The 16,233-nt window shown below is 37.4% G+C and overlaps 1 long non-coding RNA gene across 1 annotated transcript; it reads left to right on the forward strand.

Moving 5' to 3' along the window:
* Positions 1-2,241: 2,241 nt before the first annotated feature.
* On the forward strand, positions 2,242-12,677 carry LOC110016012. Its single transcript, XR_002291269.2, has 4 exons — positions 2,242-2,622; positions 2,718-2,863; positions 6,825-6,876; positions 11,914-12,677. It is a non-coding gene; the product is annotated as an uncharacterized LOC110016012 (long non-coding RNA).
* Positions 12,678-16,233: the final 3,556 nt, after the last annotated feature.

Genomic DNA, 16,233 nt, shown 5'->3' on the forward strand with positions numbered 1-16,233 from the left:
CAGGCAGGACTAAGGGCGATTCAAAAGATCTTCAGAAAAACAGAAACAGCAAAGATCCAGTATCCTAAAAAAAGTCACCACCAACCTTTCTTTTCATGTTAGGTCAAAAAAATAAAGAGACTGATAATGGTATGCCTGCTTTAGCAGGTTAGGGTTCGATTCCCTATGGTGCTCTGCAAAATATTTGGACTTTTATACATGAAAAGATGGGCATTGCAACAATAAAGCTGGAGAAGAAAAGACCAGACATTTATTCATTTGTGAGAAATTATTGATTTTTTCAGAATGGTCTTTTCTTCTCCAGGTTTATGGTTGCAATAAAGCTATCTGAATTTTTGGAAACACCTGCCTTCTTCCTGACCTTTGATGGGGCACCATCAGACTGACATCATGTGTCCAGTTCACTCCAACATTGTCCAGCGTAACTAGAGACCTGACTATGTCATCAGCTGTTGTTGTATCCATCAACTCAAGAAACTCCGCTGTGACCGTTTTTTAACACTTCTAAATGTGATGTTGGTGCTTTCATCAATAGTGACTGAAAATGCAATAAATGCCTGGATTCCTTCATTTGTGACCTCAGACGTGTTGGTTCTGCAATCGTAATCCTTGACAGACTCATGTTGGCAAAGGTGGACTGCTTTTTGGGGTACAAGACTTCTTCAGCCTTCAGCATTTTTCCATAAGCTCACCATCCAAAAATGGATTGGAAGTTGGCTCCAACTTGTTTGCAATCAGGTGTCTGTCACTGCTCCATCACTGACGTCACTGCTGTAGTAAATGCAGACGGTTGTTCTTCAGTCCAGCTAATAGTTGGTAAATCTTCTCTTTCCTTAACTGCAATTGGTGAAACTTTTCTTTATGGTGAGTCTCATAGTGGTGCTGAATGTTGTATTCTTTGAGCACTGCGACCTGTTGATGACATACCAAGCATGCAGGTTTTGCATTCAGCTCCGTGAACAAATAAAACTCTGTTCATTTTTCCTGGAAAGCTATGTATTTCACTTTAACCTTTTTTTTGGACAACATTTTGGTCATTAGGGTGTCGCTACTGATCATTCTTGTAGAACTGCAACAGCAAAGATCTTATCCAGACACAGAGCTGTTAGGTTTCGCTTTTGGCACGTGCAAAGATATGCTGCTTCACCTGTTCTGCTTTTCCTTTGCTCCCCCTAGTGGCGGAGTTGCGCATTTCAGTTATTTCTTTACAAAAATCAAAACTCGCCACAGGAAAGCATGCTTTTTTTTCAAAAACATCCTTGTAATTTTACCATTTCGTGGATAGGCCGGATTAAACCATCACGGCCCGCAGGTTTGACACCAGTATGTTTGACACTCCTGCTATAAACCAATGAACTTGATTCATTTATTCTTGGTGAAAACCCAAGATTCTTATCTGTTTTAATACACATTACTGATATAAAGCTAGAACACTTTTGATATAAACACAAATCATTTGCTGAAATCCCTGTGAAAAAAAACTTAATGAAGTTTTTTACAAGCTTACTATTATTTTTTGTTTCAAGTTTGTTTTTACAATGTTGTCACTTTAAAGTCTGTGTCAACCGGTTTGTTAGTATGTAAGCAGTGAGCTACATAGAATTATCTGAACTAGATCCAATTAACCTGCTTAACCAGAATAGGTTAATAAGGAATTAACATTCCAAGACAGCTTTGGTCAACCAATCAGTATGTCCGCAAAAAAAAAAAAAAAAAAAAGCCACATTTTTTAATTGAGGAAGAACACCAGAAAAGGAAGCATCAGTTCAGATGTTACACTACTTGGGGTGCAACATGTTGCAGCAGCAATGATCAGCATGGGTTCAACTCCAGGAACAGTTGCAGAATTTTAAAAAAGTTAAAAAAGGTGGTCAGATTTGTGAGTGGAGGCAAAAATTAAAAAGGAACTCGGCGCATCCAAGTGGGGTGGATCATCCACAGATGAGTGGATTTGCTGCATTAATAAAGAAACACTCTTGCCTAGAGCATGGACATACACACCGGACAGATAATCTCTGACGTCACCCATTCGTTTCTGCAAGAAGAAAACCTGAACGGAGAAGAATACATAGTCTGAGCATTATACTGCCCTACTCAATGTCTGGGAAGCAATGTTTTGGTGGGACAATTTGATGCTTTGTTTGGTTCACCCATTGGTCGACCTCTCTGACAAACAGTGCTTTATATCAGCTGTGTCAAACGTCAGGCCTCGAGGGTTGGCCTCCTGCTGGTCTTCCAGCAATCCTGCCTTATCTGCTGATGATTACCTGGATCAGGTGTCTTTAGCCAGTTAGGAGCTTCTATGGCAAGTTGGCTGGGAAACATGTTGGACACCGGCCCTCGAGGCCTGGATTCTGACACCTCTGCTTTATATGCTCAAATCTGAGCTCTGACAAAATAAAAACTTACAAACAGTTATTGAAAAACCACAGTATAAATAGGTTTATTGTAATTGGCAATCACATGGAACTAAATGGTAAACTCCTTCCTTTGGTAAGTTGCCTCCAGTGGTCTTTTGAGGGACTGCAACATTTGGTACTTCCTGGTTGTCTCCTAATTCAAAATGGAAGATGGAGGCTTGGTCTGGATTTGTCTAAGAAACTAAGGCTGAACCAAATGCAGGTAGGAGGTTGTAGAAAGAAAATTATTAAACTATTATTAATATTATTAATATTAATAATAAAACTAATCTCGACTTTTGTTTTTAATATTTTAAGGAAAAATGAATCTGATATCTGCAGATCAGAATTCTTTACTCTTGAAGTCTTCAGTGTTGTGGCAACAACAACAAAAGAGGGCTGTAGTGCTGACTGCACACGCTCAAAGCTCTCCAACTCCAGCTGGGGAGACAAAACAAATGCAGGTAACAACTTTACCTTGGGATATCAGAGATGTCAAATGTTTTCCTTCACATATATGACATATATACTCATTTTGTTTACTTCTGTGAATAATTTTTAGTAAAACTCTGTATTTTTGACTGTAGTGTAGTGTTTTTTGCTTTTGCTATCAAAAATTTCTCAATTTCTTCTGTGAACAATCTTTTGCTACTTCTTAAAACCCTTGTGTTATCTTAGATGACCCCACCCTTACATTGACGTGTTCTCCCTACCATGACAAAGGTGGATAAAGGTGGAAAGATTTCATGTAATCCATAGACACCAGTGAAGATCACAAATCATTGAAGAAAAAAGGTTCAGAGCACTGTCTAGTGGGTCTAGATGACCCAACTCCCAACGTTAAAGTGCCTAGGATAGCACAAGGGTTACAGTGGGCACATTGTTTACCTTAGATACTTTCCTTGTACCGGTAAATACAAAGCCATACATATTGGACGCAAGAAAAATAATTGCACATTTTTCTTACCAATCATCCAGCTGCAAAGTCATACTCACGCCTAAAAAACCAACCAACCAACCAAACAAACAAACTTTTCTTTAATGTCAGTATTTAGCAGCACCAGTGAAAAACTCATACAAAATTTTCTGCACTATAAGTCATTTTTGGAAAAAAAATTAAGTCTTCAAAGTGTTCCTTAAAGTACAAAAAATACACTAGTTTGTTTTAAGGAGAAAACTCTAATTTTTCCAAAAGGAAAGCTAAAGTTTGGATAAAATTAGTCTGTGCAACAAGAACAGCTTTATAAATATTCTAACAAAAAAAGAAAGCAACTGAGATACGGCATCAGACAAATGTCAAAACCCAGATTTTATTTCATAACATTAGCATATAATTATAACAATAAAATTACTAAATCACTTATCAAAGATGGTTAAAGTGATTGATCTCTAATCATATCACTTCACTTGGTTTCCCAAAAAGTGAATTACGTTCATGATTTTTCTTATGAAAAATAAACTGCACATGTTTTGACTTTTGATACTTTATCTGCATATGCTATCATGATTTGGGAAATAACATTATGTTTATTTTTAGATAATTGAAAAGTACTTTATCTTTGTCATGTGATTTATTGATAGAAGGATTCTTAATGACCTGAAACTGTGTTGGTAAGGTATAAATATTTGAATAAACCTTATAAATCGGACAATGATAATCAATGTAAACAAATTGTGAGGTTTTTTGATTTCTTAAAATTGGCCATTTCCAAATCCCAAGTTCCAAAATTTTACATTTTACCTTAGCAGAGAAACAACAGACAGCAAATGCTCCGACCTGAGAGGCCAGATGTTGGGTTTTTTGTTCGTTTTAAATGGATTTGCTGAATACCTATGAGAGTCACATTTGTTCATTTGCTGTCATTTGTAAAGTATGCTGCTATATGAAAATTTAGAAATTGAGCATATTGGAAATATTTCACCTCAGTGATTTTGTTGCACCTCACAATGATTGATGTCTGGAAAAAACAACTGGATTAATGCACACTGCTGTGAAGCCAGCAAAAATGGATTCAATGAAGACCCAAAAGGTTATATATACATATTTTTTTAAAAGTTACAGTATAAACCAGTTCCTATCTCCATGGCTTTTAATGTGCATCTTAACTTTGATCTTAAAATTGCATTTTGTTTTATCTTCAGTGTTCTAAAACACCAAATTTGAGAGTTTCTGTAAAAATGTATGTCCCTTTCAAACTCATGTCAAAAGCTTTTTAATGCCCAGACTTTTCACCAGTGGGAATCCCATCGTCAGGTAAAAGTCCCATCAACACTTTGAGGTCAACAAAAATCCAAAGTTCATCCTTGACCCAATGACTGTGTTCTGTTCAGTAGATACTCCTGTCCATTTATAAATAAAGCCATCTCACAACTGAAATACTCAAAAACTTGTGAAATTGAAGAGATAGTGGTGTGTTTTGCTGTAAACTGCAGCATGAGACACATTTTTCTTTTTTTATATAATAACAAGAGTAAGAGGTCTTTGACAGGCTGAGGAGGAATACCATCTGCTGAGAACTGCTGTTTTGTTACTGTTAGAACCAAATAATTACTACTTCTCACTGCTAAATCTGAGAAAAATTCATTCAAAAAAAATCTGACCTTTTTCCAAAAGAAATATGCGTCATCTGTCTTTTTAAATACCCACTCTGATGGAAATAGTATTTTTGGTGTTCTTAACATTGTGGCATTTTTCTCTTAATGCAGGACATATATTTAAAAAAAATCAAGGTCAATATCACATTTCGGAGTATTAGCTTATTTACACTGTTATGAATTGGGAGCAAATGAAAAAAATGCAGTTCAAAAAAGAGCATATTTGTGATGTAGAAAATATGCTGGGAGGGCCTAAACGGAGAGCTCTCAGTAATGGGGAGGGGAAGGGAGGACGGGGTTGTTCTGAGCCAACTGTCCCGCCCACAACTCAGGCAAATTTCTAATGAACTCCTGCTGCTCTGCTGAAACTAAGTCCAAGAAGACGGCACAGTTCTTTGATTTGTTTGTTTTTTTGGCTAAAAATGGCATAATCATGATTAAAAGACCACTGGGAATGGTTTTAAATTAGATCAAAAGATTATCAGAGTGGATGACTGTGGAAGAGTATTCAGAAATTGTAAGGCATTTGGCTTCTAATGTCTAAAAAAAAGCTAATTTTACCCTGTTACCGATTAGTTTTTCTTTACCATTTAATCCTAAAACGTTAGTTTCCTTGCTCGCTTCCTCCAAATAGAAAATTTCCTAAACCTCAGGGGACAATTTTCTCTGTGTTGACCATCACAATGTCTAAATCTACCATGGACAGTTGAAAGAAGCAGCAAGATATCAAAGAGAATTTCCGTCAAAGTTGTTGCTGGCAGGCGCGGACAAGTGTTTACACCGGTGAATATTTTCATAAATGCATTGTTTAGAGCTTCTGCCGTTGGAAGCTGGCGGTAAAGGTTTATGTACACAGAAGTATCTGTTATGCAACAAATAAGCTTGCAGCTAAATGGACTGATTTCTCTCATCTTTGTTTGGACTCATGGAAAACATGGTGTGGATTTCTTTTCTTTTTTATTAGGTGTTCTAGTTTTGCCTTGTTGATGTGACAGCGTGACTTCCCCGCAAATTTTGTTCCCATTCTGTCTTTCCTTTTTAAACACTATTCTGATTTTTCCATCCATGCAACTGCAGAATGTTTGCAGAGAGTGCTCAGCCCACTGTGACATTTTCTAAGCACAACAGGAATTATTAGCCCTTAATTTATGCAAACAAAGCTGAAAGTGTTTCCCTTTTTTATTCTTTGTTGTTTAAATATAAAGAAGAGCGCTATTCATGGGTAGTTATGGGTAAAATACTTATTACAGTCCGATTAAATCTTTAGATTGTATTTCTTTTCTTTTTTTTTTGTTTGGCAAAACTACAAAAATGTCAGGGCCCAGATAAAGATATAAATAAAAAATAAAAATAAAATTGGATTATCACATACTTCCACTGCTTCAGTACACCCAGCAGACATGACTCATTGTTCCACTTCACAGTGATTTTACCCACACAAAGACTTAAAAATGAGAAAAAGAAAGGTTGCAGAGCAAACAAAATGAAACCATCCATCCTGCTATGTTAAATTTCTGGCACCGTGCATGCAGAAAAGCGGATAAAAGTGAGACATTCCCGGCTCTTGTTTTGGGGAAAGACTGCAGACTACAACGAAAAGTGGCAGATATTTTTACATTTGCATATCATCGCGGTTTAGTATCCCGTTTTAGTCTGAAATAGAGATGCGAAAAAGATTGAAAAGACAAGAAAGGAAACAAATAAAACAGAAGTTACAGGGAACCGAAAACTTTTTTATGAGAAAAGCACTGTTGTGGATTAAAAAACGAAAACGGAGGTGGCAGGAGCAATTGTAAAAACTTCTGCTGCATCTTTTTTTTTCCCATTTAGGATCACCAGGAAGTTGTTTGCTTGGTTGGGACTGAAGCTATGGACACAACAGGTATGCGACGTTTCGCCCATAGTTTTCACACTGGGTAAGCAAGGAGGGGCTTTTTTGTTGTTTGTTTTTTTAACTTTTTACTAGTGCACCTACAGCTGAAAAGTTTCGATGTGAAATGTCAAAGTGGAGCCAATCTTGCTCTATGTTTTCTTTTCTTTTACAGCTTTTTTCTGATATCAATGAAAGACTTGGTGCTGTAGCATTCCAGCCAGGCACAAACCGCAGTTATTAATTTCTCCTCCATGATCAATTTTTAAACAGTTGGCACATCCTTGATTGTGCTATCCTATGACCCCACCCTTGCATTGACGTGTTCTCCATACCATGACAAAGGTGGATAAAGGTGGAAAGATTTCATGTAATCCATGGACACCAGTGACGATCACAAATCATTAAAGAAAAAAGGTTCAGCGCACTGTCTAGTGGGTCTAGATGACCCAACTCCCAATGTTAAAGTGCCGAGGATAGCACAAGGGTTACAAGGGACAACATCAGTACGTCACTACCAAATCAGAGTCCCTGATTGGTTAAAATTGAATTGCAAAGGCGTCCAAGCTGTTTTTCAAACGTCACTTTTCACCTACTCCTGAATCCAAATTATTTTAAAAAGGAAATACTCAGAAATGCAATTTTTAGGCTTGATATGTGTCCTCCATCATTGGACAAATGCCACATGAACATGTTAAAAACACAATTTTTCTCTGTCATTCCTTTGGCTCAGTTAAACAGGGCAAACATCTGAGTCGCACAATTAATTTCGTGAAAAGTTGGATAATTTTTTCTTTCCCATTAGACAGAATTTGCTGTATTTTTGTTGGATTCTTAATTAAGATCAAATGGTAACCCAAAAACACACAGCTTTTCATATCTTTGTGGTTTACTTTACTGTTGTGATGGAGGCTCTGTAGCACAATAAATAGAGCTTTTTGCAGCTGCATCATGGAGAGAAAGAGCTAAAAACAGGCTCCAAACAAAAGCCCAGATGCACACGCATGCGGACATGTAAAGTGCAGCTGTGGACAATGCGGTGCTTCACCCCTGGCGCGTTCACCTTCTTCCTCTTCATCATCTACTCCACAGCACGCTGAAAACATCTAAGGACCTTGGAGTGCACGCCTCGATTGCTTTGCTCCTCTTAGCGGAGCAGCGCAGCAGGGCTTCGTCTTTCCCCGGTGCTTTCAAAAGCACTTACCAACTTTTGCTGTGTGTCCACACAAGTGTGGGACTTGAATATCCATTAGCCGGAGTCGCTCACATGCTCCTTCAGCTCTCATTATGAATAAATATTTTTATGAATCCCTTTGCATTGTTTTACAATTTACGCAATTGGATTTTTAATGGTTCCAAACACTTGTGTTTTCCATGTATTTTTTTATCTGCCTCTTATGGTATTTTTCTGATGATGGAGGACATATGTTAAGAAAATCAAGCAGAAAATTGCATTTCTAAGCATTTATTTATTCAAATGACATTGTGAATCAAGAGCAGACACGAAAAATGCTGTTTTGAAAGGAGTTCATTTGTGACATCAACAATACACTGGGAAGGCCCTGCAGGGTAGGTCCCGCCCATAATATTCAGGTCCCACCCACAACTCCTAGGCAGCTTTCTAATGAACTCCTGCCGCTCTGCAGAAACTATGTCCTGAAAAACGTCACTGTTTTTTTTACTTTTTTCTTTTTTTATTTGAGAATCTAAAATCGGTGTAGGTATCAAAAGTATTCGGCCTGCAATAACTGTTCGGGGTCCTGTTCGAGGTATTGAACGCGCCCCGGGGCAACATTCTTCAAGACCGCAGTATCATTAAGATCTGACCTCAACGGTTCTAATATCGTTACTAGAGAAGTCACATTTTTTTGTGTCCCACAAGATATAAACGTTATCTTCAAGATTCAAGATTAAAGAAGTGTTTATTGCCATATTCAGTGAAGTTTCACAGAATTGGAATTTGCTTTGGTGCCAGTGTGCAACATAAAACCACAGAACAACAGTAAGCAAAAATTCAAAATGACACAATGGTCAGAACAATAAATAAATAAAGTAAGTAGTGCAAAACAGTGCCAAAAACAGTGCAAACTAAGAATGATCAAGGTGCAGGTAGTGGGCTGGTGACTGACAGGACATAGAAGTGAAGTTTGGGGGGGTAGGAGTTAAAAGGTGTTCATGAGTCTGACTGCAGGATCTGCCATATTTAACTCACCAAGTCAGTCAATTTTCCGTTAATTACTGATGATATTAATTTCACTATTCTCACTGAAAAGGAGAGGTCTGTCTGGCTATTTGTGTGCGCGGGGCTGTTGTTCAGACAGCACGCGGCGCGCGCGTGAAATTAATTAAATCTGTTCCAGAGCACCCCGACTATCGTGTCAACCTGCAGCTATGATGACCGTATTTTGCGCTCTCTGTGTAGAACACACTGGAGGAGCGCAGGGAAAAAATGACCCGCTGCTGCAAAGGATATGAACAGGTGAACAGGTAGAGAGGAAAAGCAGGTAGAGAGGCGGGGGATGGGCTTTGGCTTCAAACTCTTTCTCTGGGAGGATCTTATGAACTTTAACATTTATTTAATTTGTTTTATTTTACATCATGACAGCAACATGTCAAAACATTGCTGTTTATTATTCTTTTTTTTCTTCTTTCTTATTTTTTCATGTATTAAATGAATTATATTATACATGTATTAAAAAACATTTTGTTGCATAATGAGGAAATAAACAATTTATTTTCTTAATTTGTTATTTATTTTTTTGTTTATTTTTCGTCCTCAAAAAGTATCGATAAGAGTATCGTTAAAATACCGGATCAATAAGCAGTATCAATAAAAGTAGTAATATCGTTAGGGTTAGGGTTACGGTAACACCGCTTGGACAAACTGCATAGCTACGTAGAGTCGAGCTGTTCTTTTCTCTCATAACTAATGATGCCTTCCCCCAGTACAAACAAAAAAGCAATTCAAACATGTCATTTTGCTCAGCTTTATGATTTAATATAAGTTTATTTTGTGTTCGTTTCCCCCCTGGCACTTTGAAAAATTGATGTACAGTTTATTGTTCTTTGTTTTTTTACTGTATCACCTGTATTCTAAAATGAAAAAATAAGAAAATAATAATAATGCCATTTTGAATTTTAAGAAGTGTCTGACATAATTGTTTATTACACCAAATGTATAACAGGGAGACACATCGGCAATATAAACTTGTTTTTCCAAGGTGAGTAAAGAAATAATATTTATTTATGGTGTGCAGTCTAATTGGCCCAAATGTCCATTTCTAACAGTTATGATTGCAAGGTTTATGTTTCCTTTTTAAAACACGTTGAAAGCATTAATATACGAATTACAAAACATAATTGGTTCAATGTAGCTTATTCCTTCCCGCTAAGACTTACGGTCCTTCAAATCCTTGAAACTTTTCAAGATCTCCCAGGATTTCCAGGACTTTTAGTTCTTTTGAAAGACATTGGGAATCCCTGCGCTTAACTCCTTCTACAATTTTTCACCTATTTCAACCATTCTACTACTAAAATGTTTAGCTCTTTTAGCTTATTCCTGCAGTGACTTTTGGTCCTTGAACTTTTCAAAATATTCCAGGATTTTTGCCTCCATTGAAATACATGGGGAATCCTTGAAAACCTCTTTAAAACATTATAACTTCAACATACTTTTAGCTAGGAGACACCATTTAAAATGACCACAAGGCTTTGAACTACAACATAAGTTTTGAAATCATTATGGGATGGCGACGGTTTGGCAGCCATTTTGTGTTCTTCAATTTTTCAACAGTTCAGCCATTTCTTCAGCAAATTCAGCTTTCATTCAGCAGTACAGCATTCAACCCTGCATTTTCTTCTGGAAATACAGCTCCTTCTAGTTATAATTAAAGCCCACTGGGACGCTTTTGAAATAGATCAAAACATGATCAGAGTTGGTTTTTAGCAGGCGAGTGTCAAGCAGAAAGGCATTGGGTCCCATTTTGAGATATTTTGGTATGGCCTGACGATGGATTTGAACATAGACCATCCAGTCTTGAGGCAGACTCTCCATATCAAGGCTACTTAACCCTTGTGCTATCCTTGGCACTTTACCATTGGGAGTTGGGTCATCTAGACCCACTAGACAGTGCGCTGAACCTTTTTTCCTTCAATGATTTGTGATCTTCCCTGGTGTCCATGGATTACATGAAATCTTTCCACCTTTATCCACCTTTGTCATGGTAGGGAGAACACGTCAATGTATGGGTGGGGTCATCTAAGATAGCACAAGGGTTACTTGTAAACATTAAAGGGGAGTTTGTCCAGTTTTAACTAAATACAAAAGCTCTTAAGCTGGAAAACTCTAAAACAATGAGAAGATACATTAAAAATGATTGAAGTTAAAGCTCTGTTGGCATGGTCATAGCCTAAAAATGTCATCTTTTGAACTAAAAAATGAAACATGCTTGCTTTGGATTTTTTTTTCCATGTCTCAATCTTGTAATTATCGTCTAAAGAAAGCTTTTTGTTAATCTCCCCTGTCGTTTGTTGGATTACCTCAAAGAGCTGCTCTGATTTGAACCCGTGTGCGTGGTTTCTACCCCAGGACTGCTCATTGAAATCTTCATTTTCTTTCAAAAAACTTATCAAAGACTTTTTTTCCATTTCACTCCTCTCTGCTGGAATTGACATGTCTGAGGACTTCTTGTTGAGCTGATTTTTTTTCCTCTTCTCCTTTTATAGTCCTGGTTTGCTAAAGAGCCATGCGGCATCCCATATCTTCTAATAAAAAGACCTTTTTTCCCCTCTTTCTGTCTCTGGGGATTGATATTCAGCTGAGAGTTGTTCAGATGGGTGAGGCATCATCTTAATTAGAGGCATTATTACCCCAAGAAGGAACCCCACCGAGCCCACCAACGCCATCTATCAACGCGACGCAGCCGAATAATTAAATGAAGACACCAGTGCTTCCTCTTTCTTCCTCTTTCCTCTTCCTCTTCTCTTTGTCAGGATCTCCAATCGCTCCATCTATTTTCAGTTTTTTTGTTGTTGTTTTTTTTTACTCAGAAAAGCTGCGGTGGTCTTATCGCCCGGATATTACATAGCAGCCTCTTCTCATTCAGAGCAGAGTGAGGTCGCAGCCCGGCCGCTTTCAGCCTCACCAACCAGCACGCCGGCTTTTCTCCTAATTGTAGCAGCACACGTTGCATCTGGCTTCTGACCGTCCAGCTGTGCACACGTCGCAGGCAGCCCAACCTCTGCCACCGCGGAGCAACAACATCTGAGACACCGAGCTCTCTTCACAGGGGCGCCTTTCTGTTTTTGTTCCCTCAGACTGGCGACAGCAGCATTGACCTGTTTGCCCTCTTGCCCCCATTATAAGTTATGATCGCTGAAACATGCAGCTAAAATAACACATAAAAAAAGGCTTGATGTGATCATGTGGCCGCCAACTGAGAGCATCTTTCATCGACCAGCTTTGTTTGGACCACACAGAGACCAAAAGGAGGGCTTCTTGTTGAACATGCTGACGGAGTGGAGATCAGAAAGTCAGATGTCGCCGAACAGTTAGAATAAATATTAAGTCTTACCCAATGACTTCATAGCTGTTGATATCTGGATCAATTAACCAGAAATGTTATTGAAACATCGCAGTAAAAACTGTCACTGGAGCAGGTGTTACACTGTAAAACATGTTGTTGATGAATTATTGGATGTCCCAGGTTGTGTGTTTTACTGCTTAATGTATTCTGTATGTGGTTGCTGCAGCAACAATTCATTCTAGTGAAAGAGAAAATCTAAAATTCCCAATAAAACTGTGTTTTTTTTAATTTTATTTTCAATAATGATTCCTATTGAGTCTGAAAAATAAAAATAAAAGTTCAAATAATATTTTTAGAATTTTTCCAGCATGAACCGGCAGTTATTGCTATTTTTAGCAATAAAGGACAAGAAAATGTTGACTTTTAGCAGTTAAACATATTTAAAACAATCTATTTTTCAGACACTGAAAAACCGTTTGAACATAGTGTTTGCTTTACTCTTTGGAAAGGGTTAAATCAGTCAGGAGGAAAAACTACATGCAAAATTCATGTATGACTATTTATTTATTTGTTTGTTTCTACATTTCACACACTAAAATCATAGAAGTTTTATATAAATATGCCAAATAAACATAATAAAAGAGTAAATATAACTATGACAAAATATTATAAATAAAATATGAAAATTTTGCAACTTTTTCAAGCTCTTCTTAATTTTTTCGTAGGTTTTTTAATGGTAAAAAAACAACAATGTCAAACCATGAATTTCATTGCGTTTGAGTCCTGTGCCGGTCCCCAGCCCGGATAAAAATACAAAGTTGTGTCAGGAAGGGCATCTGGCATTAAATCTGCCAAACCAAATATGAGGATCACTGAAAGCTGATTCACTGTGGCGATCCCTGAGGGGACGTGCCAAAATATGAATGAGCAGTAGCATGGCAACTAACATCCACTGAAGCTAAAAGAAAGACGTATGTTAATGTGGGAATAATAAAAATGTACCTTTGTCATGGTCAAATGGACTGTTGTGCTGTTTGGAAAATGGTGCTCAGAACACATTTGATATCTCTGCAGTCTCAGTAGATGCTCAGGTATGGTTTGCTGATTGACTGCAAGCTAAAAGAAAAATAGTGATAGTATCCCTGCATCCGATCAGTTTACAAATACATCTATTAAAATTAGCTTTTTAATCTCACAGCTGTCAGATTTTAGCAAAAATAAAAAGGTGTACGTCACATTTTTTTTCAGCTGGAACGTTAATAAATGGTGTTCAGTGAAGGTGAAATACTTGCAAAAGGAAGACAAATAAAAAGTCCCGGGTGACCTAGATGTGAAGGAGAGTAAAAATAAACTAAGAGCAACTATAAAGCATTTATTTTAATTATTTTTATCATACTTGCTTAATGTCCCACTTCAATCATCTTGTAATCTGTTTTACATGTAGCTTCTGCAGAGTTGTGGGTAGGGCTGTTGACACAAAGCGACTCCGCCCCCTTCTTGTTTGTTAAATACAAATCCCTTCTATCATTCACATATCTCTTGTAACACTGTAATCACATTACACTGAGCCTGACAGTGACAGCTTAGGTGTAAGTTTATGTATTTATCAAGTAAGCTTGAATCAATCCAAGATCAATTCACAGAAACACACACTAATAGCACACCTTTATGCTGTAGGCTGACCCTGCACCAGTCCCACACTTTCCCCAGACCACTCCTCCCCCGTGATCCCCCCATCTAACCATAATGTACGAAGACCTCCTGTCCTGTAACTCGTGGCTGATCCCTTCTGCAATCCCTGCTGTGTTTTACTCCATCAGCCTCATCAAACCTGTGCAGTCATTCGGATCCAGCAGATAAAAACCCAGACACAGAAACATAAAACTTTAACCTGCCGAGTGATTTATTGTTTTCTATTCTACAGCTGCAGCCTCTATTTACCTGTGTGTCTCTTGTCTAAGGAGCCCATGGCTCTAGCATCCAGTGTGAACATTGGTACTGATGTCAGACATGCCTTTCTCTGTGAAAGTCAAATTTACAATAATAAATGAACCTAGCTTTTATTTGTTTGTTTCATGTGTTAATGAAGGTTTTATTTCAAGTTTTGCACATCATTGAGACTTAGCATTCAGAATTTATAACTGAAATTACAAATATATTGTAGCACCTTGTTATTTTAAAAAAACAAAAAGAGTTGTGTAACATTTTAGATGTAAAAAAGAAAGACGAGATTCAATAAACGTGGGGAGCCCAGACGAAAAACATTCAACAATAAATGAGCATGTCCTCTCTCTTGCAAAGACGAGACTACTATTAAAGCAAACCAGAGTTTGCTTGTAAAGATGGAGTTTGGGGAAGCATGTCAGCAGCACAACTTTGACCTTGCATCAGGCCGTTTCTTGACTCAGAGGAGGGGGGAAGGAGGAAATGCTTACAGGGTTTTTTAGGACCTGAGAGGAATAGATGAAGTTGCAGGAGTTAGAAGATCAGCAAACAAATGGAACGTATGTGAATAGGAGCTGGGTTGAGTCCCAGTTGAACGAGATTGACTTAACATTTGTGTCAGATTCTTTCTGGAGCAGCGGTGCTGCCTTAGGAGGAAATTTGAAGGGAAATAAAACAAGATTTCTAGGTTAGGAATCGTTCCACTTCTGTTTTATTTGCCCTTGAAAAAAGAAAGATCCATCAATGTTATTGTGGCTCAGAACAGGGCTTATGAAGATTGTTAGTTTTCTTGTTATCTAATTATTTTTTCTCTTAATTTTAGGAGATTCATTGTTTTGTTTTGACTTTAAAGTATTTATTTTTTATTTGTCAAAGATTACGGGTATAATGCTTGACATGTTTCATGTTATAGAAAAAGTGAGAAAAGCAGGAGAGCTTTTTAAAATCTGGTACAAATGAAGCAGTAGGACATTTTATACCACATCCATTTAAAATACATTTTTAAAACAATTATAAAAATATCAAGAATATTTCTATTTGTACAGTGCACGTAAAATTCTATTTTTTAAATACTCCACATTTTAAAAGGAGGCAGTTTTAGTAATTATATCAGATACTTGCTAAAAATAAGCCCTTTAATTTAAAGATCCACTCTGACGAACAAAATCTTTTTTTTGTGTTTTAACATGTTCATGTGCCATTTTTCTGATGATGGAGGACATATTAAGGAAAATTAATATCAAAACTGTACACAATGGTTTTTTTCAAACCATTGTGTATCAGGAGCAGAGGAATATATACCATTTAAAAAAGAAAAAGAGCTTAATGGTGTTGTAAAAAAACACACTGGATGGTCCATAAGCTCCCTGCTCCAAGCTGTCAGCAAAAGGGAGGGGAAGGGGGGCGGGGTTGCTTCAAGACAACGGCCCACCCCACAACTCAGAGGTGAATTTTTTATGAACTCCTGCCCCTCTGCAGAAACTATGTCCTAGGTTTAATTTAATTTTTTTGGCTAAAAACGGCACAATCAATTAAAATAGATAAGATGATCAGAGTAGGAACTTTAAGTATTTAGTCTTAATATACAGAGTAAGTTGAGTTGAGTACCTTGTTTTTAAAAGAAAAAACAAAGCTCTTCTTAAAATTCCTATTTTCGATGTTCTTAGAAATCCAAAAGAACAATATCATGACAGCTCCAAGAGAACAACCCATTGAGAGCTGAAGGGAAGAAAAAAAAGCAGCCAAATTTTCTCCCTTATCGTGTTACTATTTAGGCTTGACTCTAATTTAGAAGATGCTTATTGACGGAGTCTTGTCTGTTAAGAGCTGCTCTCCTTGAGCTGCAAAGGATGTCCTGTACTCCCCAGTGTCCTGCAGTCAACTTATAAAAGATCGATTT

This window comes from Oryzias latipes, chromosome 12 (genome assembly GCF_002234675.1).
Source record: "Oryzias latipes chromosome 12, ASM223467v1".
Lineage (NCBI taxonomy): Eukaryota > Metazoa > Chordata > Actinopteri > Beloniformes > Adrianichthyidae > Oryzias > Oryzias latipes.